This window comes from Danio rerio, chromosome 5, assembly GCF_049306965.1.
Source record: "Danio rerio strain Tuebingen ecotype United States chromosome 5, GRCz12tu, whole genome shotgun sequence".
NCBI lineage: Eukaryota > Metazoa > Chordata > Actinopteri > Cypriniformes > Danionidae > Danio > Danio rerio.
This window is the reverse complement of record NC_133180.1, coordinates 44,155,001-44,162,500: the sequence shown is the minus strand read 5'-3', so window position 1 is coordinate 44,162,500 and position 7,500 is coordinate 44,155,001. Positions and strand designations below refer to the sequence as shown.

The window sequence follows — 7,500 nt, the reverse complement described above, 5'->3', positions numbered from 1 at the left end:
CCAGATACTGCACCCTAGCAACTGTCCCATAGACTGCCATTAAAGAGGTTCAGACTGATATTGTCATGCTGCAGTGTGATAGAGACATGGGGGTTGTTTTTAACTGTTCATACTGGCAAGAAGCTTTGATACATCATCAGTCTAAGCTGTCAATCAACTCCATAGCAACAAAACAGACTAACCTAGCAACGATATAATAGCAGCTATATCTCAGCATCAGAACATCGTAGAGAGGCGGGGGTTGGCTTGTTTGAATCAGGCTCGCACACCATCTATCTATCTACCTCTACCTATCTATCTATCTATCTATCTATCTATCTATCTATCTATCTATCTATCTATCTATCTATCTATCTATCTACCTCTATCTATCTATCTATCTATCTATCTATCTATTTATCTATCTCTAACTATCTATCTATCTATCTATCTATCTATCTATCTATCTATCTATCTATCTATCTATCTATCTATCTATCTATCTACCTCTATCTATCTATCTATCTATCTATATATCTATCTATCTATCTATCTATCTATTTATCTATCTCTAACTATCTATCTATCTATCTATCTATCTATCTATCTATCTATCTATCTATCTATCTATCTATCTATCTATCTATCTATCTATCTATCTATCTATCTATCTATCTATCTATCTCTAACTATCTAACTATCTATCTATCTATCTATCTATCTATCTATCTATCTACCTCTATCTATCTATCTACCTCTATCTATCTACCTCTATCTATCTATCTATCTATCTATCTATCTATCTATCTATCTATCTATCTATCTATCTATCTATCTATCTATCTATCTATCTATCTATCTATCTATCTATCTACCTCTATCTATCTATCCATCATGCTAACAACATGCTAATTCATGCTAGAATCATGCTAGTTACATGCTAATTCATGCTAGAATCATGCTAGTCACATGCTAATTCATGCTAGAATCATGCTAGTTACATGCTAATTCATGCTAGAATCATGCTAGTCACATGCTAATTCATGCTAGAATCATGCCAGTCACATGCTAATTCATACTAGAATCATGCTAACAACATGCTAATTCATGCTAGAATCATGCTAGTCACATGCTAATTCATGCTAGAATCATGCTAACAACATGCTAATTCATGTAAGAATCATGCTAGTAGCATGCTAATTCATGTTAGAATCATGCTAACAACATGCTAATTCATGCTAGAATCATGCTAGTAACATGCTAATTCATGCTAGAATCATGCTAACAACATGCTAATTCATGCTAGAATCATGCTAGTCACACGCTAATTCATGCTAGAATCATGCTAGTCAAATGCTAATTCATGCTAGAATCGTGCTAACAACATGCTAATTTATGCTAGAATCATGTCAGTAACATGCTAATTCATGCTAGAATCATGCTAGTAACATACTAATTCATGCTAGAATCATGCTAACAACATGATAATTCATGCTAGAATCATGCTAGTAACATGCTAATTCATGCTAGAATCATGCTAACAACCTGCTAATTCATGCTAGAATCGTGCTAATTCATGCTAAAATCATGCTAGTAACATGCTAATTCATGTTAAAATCATGCTAGGTACATGCTAATTCATGCTAGAATCATGCTAGTAACATGCTATATCATGCTAGAATCATGCTAGTAACATGCTAATTCATACTAGAATCATGCTAGTAACATGCTAATTCATGCTAGAATTATGCTAACAACATGCTAAATCATGCTAGAATCATGCTAACAACATGCTAAATCATGCTAGAATCATGCTAACAACATGCTAATTCATGCTAGAATCGTGCTAACAACATGCAAATTTATGCTAGAATCATGCTAACATTATGCTAATTCATGCTAGAATCATGCTAACAACATCTATCTATCTATCTATCTATCTATCTATCTATCTATCTATCTATCTATCTATCTATCTATCTATCTATCTATCTATCTATCTATCTATCTATCTATCTATCTATCTATCTATCTTTTCATACTTTTTAAAACTGTTTAAATAAACTATTACCGTCAGGCTTTCACAAGCCAGCCTCAAAGTTTGTTCTCAAACTTTAAGAATCTAGTTAGGCTGGCTTGTGTAGCAAGCCAGACTACTGTTATCCTATTAAACTTAATATTATTATTATATTTTCTTCTTCTGAGACTAAAAATTAAACTCTATCTCGTCCTAGACCTTTGAAGCTATGACCATCAAACTCGGGTCAGACCTCCGAACTATTCTGACTCGAGTTGCTATATCCTTTCCGACTGATCCGACTTTCGGTTTTCCGAAAAACGTCCCGGGACCGTCGGAAAAATCCCATAGACGTAACATTGGATCAAACTTTGTGACCTCATAACTCCGCATCAGAATGTCACACAGACTTCTAACTAGGCTCATTTAACTCAGACTATCAAACTGCCAATGACTGATCACCTTTAAACTTTCTGGCCACGCCCTAGCAACCACTTTTGGACCCTAGAAACCGTCCCATAGACTTCCATTGCAAAAGACTCTCATTGACTTTACATGGGATCAAACTTTGTGAGCTCATAACTCTACATCAGACTTTCCTACAGACTAATGGCTGAGCTCATTTAACTCAGTCTAGCCAGCAGCCAATAGCTGATGGCCTTTTAACTTTCTAGCCACACCCTAACAACCAGATACTGCACCCTAGCAACTGTCCCATAGACTGCCATTAAAGAGGTTCAGACTGATATTGTCATGCTGCAGTGTGATAGAGACATGGGGGTTGTTTTTAACTGTACATACTGGCAAGAAGCTTTGTTACATCATCAGTCTTAGCTGTCAATCAACTCCATAGCAACAAATCAGGCTAACCTAGCAACGATATGACACCAGCTATATCTCAGCATCAGAACATCGTAGAGAGGCGAGGGTTGGCTTGTTTGACTCATGCTTGCACACCATCTATCTATCTATCTATCTATCTATCTATCTATCTATCTATCTATCTATCTATCTATCTATCTATCTATCTATCTATCTATCTATCTATCTATCTACCTCTATCTATCTATCTATCTATCTATCTATCTATCTATCTATCTATCTATCTATCTATCTATCTACCTCTTTCTATCTATCTATCTATCTATCTATCTATCTATCTATCTATCTATCTATCTATCTATCTATCTATCTATCTATCTATCTATCTATCTATCTATCTATCCATCATGCTAACAATATGCTAATTCATGCTAGAAACATGCTAGTTACATGCTAATTCATGCTAGAATCATGCTAGTCACATGCTAATTCATGCTAGAATCATGCTAGTCACATACTAATTTATACTAGAATCATGCTAACAACATGCTTATTCATGCTAGAATCATGCTATTCACATGCTAAATCATGCTAGAATCATGCTAGTAACATGCTAATTGATGTTAGAATCATGCTAACAACATGCTAATTCATGCTAGAATCATGCTAGTAACATGCTAATTCATGCTAGAATCATGCTAACAACATGCTAATTCATGCTAGAATCATGCTAGTAACATGCTAATGCATGCTAGAATCATGCTAACAACATGCTAATTCATGCTAGAATCATGCTAGTAACATGCTAATTCATGCTAGAATCCTGCTAGTAACATGCTAATTTACGCCAGAATCATGCTAGTAGCATGCTAATTCATGCTAGAATCATGCTAACAACATGCTAATTTATGCTAGAATCATGCTAGTCACATGCTAATTCATGCTAGAATCATGCTAGTCACATGCTAATTTATACTAGAATCATGCTAACAACATGCTAATTCATGCTAGAAACATGCTAGTTACATGCTAATTCATGCTAGAATCATGCTAGTCACATGCTAATTCATGCTAGAATCATGCTAGTCACATGCTAATTTAAACTAGAATCATGCTAACAACATGCTAATTCATGCTAGAATCATGCTAGTAACATGCTAATTGATGTTAGAATCATGCTAACAACATGCTAATTCATTCTAGAATCATGCTAGTTACATGCTAATTCATGCTAGAATCATGCTAACAACATGCTAATTCATGCTAGAATCATGCTAGTAACATGCTAATTCATGCTAAAATCATTCTAACAACATGCTAATTCATGCTAGAATCATGCTAGTAACGTGCTAATTCATGCTAGAATCATGCTAGTAACATGCTAATTTATGCTAGAATCATGCTAGTAACATGCTAATTCATGCTAGAATCATGATAACAACATGCTAATTCATGCTAGAATCTAGCTAGTAACGTGCTAATTCATGCTAAAATCATGCTAGTAACATGCTAATTCATGCTAGAATCATGCTAACAACATGCTATTTCATGCTAGAATCATGCTAGTAACATGCTAATTAATGCTAGAATCGTGCTAACAACATGCTAATTCATGCTAGAATCGTGCTAGTAACATGCTAATTCATGCTAGAATCCAGCTAACAACATGCTAATTCATGCTAGAATAATGTTAGAAACATGCTAATTCATGCTAGAATCATGCTAACAACATGCTAATTCATGCTAGAATCATGCTAGTTACATGCTAATTCATGCTAGAATCATGCTAGTAACATGCTAATTCATGATAGAATCGTGCTAAATCATGCTAGAATCATGCTAACAACATGCTAACTCATGCTATAATCATGCTAGTAACATGCTAATTCATGCTAATTCATGCTAAAATCATGCTAACAACATGCTAATTCATGCTAAAATCATGCTAGTAACATGTTAATTCATGCTAGAATCATGCTAACAACATTCTATTACACGCTAGATCTATCTCTCTATCTATCTATCTATCTATCTATCTATCTATCTATCTATCTATCTATCTATCTATCTATCTATCTATCATCTATCTATCTTTTCTTACTTTTTAAAACTGTTTAAACTAAATAAACTATTACCGTCAGGCTTTCACAAGCCAGCCTCAAAGTTTGTTCTCAAACTTTAAGAATCTAGTTATTTTTATTTTTCTATATTATTCTTCTTCTGAGACTAAAAATTAAACTCTATCTCCTCCTAGGCCATTCAAGCTATGACCATCAAACTTGGGTCAGACCTCCGAACTATTCTGACTCGAGTTGCTATATCCTTTCCGACTGATCCGACTTTCGGTTTCCCGAAAAACGTCCCGGGACCGTCGGAAAAATCCCATACACGTAACATTGGATCAAACTTTGTGACCTCATAACTCCGCATCAGAATGTCACACAGACTTCTAACTGGGCTCATTTAACTCAGACTATCAAACTGCCAATGACTGATCACCTTTAAACTTTCTGGCCACGCCCTAGCAACCACTTTTGGACCCTAGAAACCGTCCCATAGACTTCCATTGCAAAAGACTCTCATTGACTTTACATGGGATCAAACTTTGTGAGCTCATAACTCTGCATCAGACTGTCCTACAGACTAATGGCTAAGCTCATTTTACTCAGTCTAGCCAGCAGCCAATCACTGATGGCCTTTTAACTTTCTAGCCACACCCTAACAACCAGATACTGCACCCTAGCAACTGTCCCATAGACTGCAATTAAAGAGGTTCAGACTGATATTGTCATGCTGCAGTGTGATAGAGACATGGGGGTTGTGTTTAACTGTTCATACTGGCAAGAAGCTTTGATACATCATCAGTCTAAGCTGTCAATCAACTCCATAGCAACAAAACAGACTAACCTAGCAACGATATGGCACCAGCTATATCTCAGCATCAGAACATCGTAGAGAGGCGGGGGTTGGCTTGTTTGACTCATGCTCGCACTCTATCTATCTATCTATCTATCTACTTCTATCTATCTATCTATCTATCTATCTATCTATCTATCTATCTATCTATCTATCTATCTATATATATATATATATATATATATATCTATCTACTTCTATCTATCTATCTATCTATCTATCTATCTATCTATCTATCTATATATATATCTATCTATCTACTTCTATCTATCTATCTATCTATCTATCTATCTATCTATCTATCTATCTATCTATCTATCTATCTATCTATATATATATCTATCTATCTACCTCTATCTATCTATCTATCTATCTATCTATCTATCTATCTATCTATCTATCTATCTATCTATCTATCTATCCATCATGCTAACAACATGCTAATTCATGCTAGAATCATGCTAGTCACATGCTAATTCATGCTAGAATCATGCTAGTCACATGCTAATTCATGCTAGTATCATGCTAACAACATGCTAATTCATGCTAGAATCATGCTAATTTATGCTAAAATCATGCTAGTAACATGCTAATCCATGCTAGAATCATGCTAACAACATGCTAATCCATGCTAGATTCATGCTAGTAACATGCTAATTCATGCTAGAATCATGCTAGTATCATGCTAATTCATGCTAGCATCGTGCTAACAACATGCTAATTCATGCTAGAATCATGCTAGTAACATGCTAATTCATGCTAGAATCATGCTAACAACATGCTAATTCATGCTAGAATCATGCTAATAACATGCTAATTCATGCTAGAATCATGCTAACAACATGCTAATTCATGCTAGAATCATGCTAGTAACATGCTAAATCATGCTAGAATCATGCTAGTAACATGCTAATTCATGCTAGAATCATGCTAACAACATGCTAATTCATGCTAGAATCATGCTAGTGAAATGCTAATTCATGCTAGAATCATGCTAACAACATGCTAATTCATGCTAGAGTCATGCTAGTAACATGCTAATTCATGTTAGAATCATGTTAACAACATGCTAATTCATGCTAGAATCATGCTAATAACGTGCTAATTCATGCTAGAATCATGCTAGTAACATGCTAATTCATGTTAGAATCATGCTAACAACATGCTAATTCATGCTAGAATCATGCTAGTAACATGCTAATTCATGCTAGAAGCATGCTAACAACATGCTAATTTATGCTAGAATCATGCTAGTAGCATGCTAATTCATGCTAGAATCTTGCTAGTAACATGCTAAATCATGCTAGAATCATGCTAACAACATGCTAATTCATGCTAGAATCATGCTAACAACATGCTAATTCATGCTAGAATTGTGCTAATTCATGCTAAAATCATGCTAGTAACATGCTAATTCATGCTAGAATCATGCTAGTAACATGCTAATTCATGCTAGAATTGTGCTAACAACATGCTAATTCATGTTAAAATCATGCTAACAACATGCTAAATAATGCTAAAATCATGCTAGTAACATGCTAATTCATGCTAAAATCATGCTAACAACATGCTAATTCATGCTAAAATCATGCTAGTAACATGCTAATTCATGCTAGAATCATGCAAACAACATGCTATTTCACGTTAAAATCATGGTAATAACATGCTAACCTATCTATCTATCTATCTATCTATCTATCTATCTATCTATCTATCTATCTATCTATCTATCTATCTATCTATCTATCTTTTCATACTTTTTAAAA

The 7,500-nt window shown here is 34.6% G+C and overlaps 1 protein-coding gene across 1 annotated transcript in view; it reads left to right on the top strand.

Annotated features, from left to right (window-relative positions):
* Positions 1 to 7,500, top strand: part of si:dkey-245n4.2 — a 314,713-nt gene that overhangs the window by 33,766 nt on the left and 273,447 nt on the right. The gene's annotated exons all lie outside the window — the stretch shown is intronic.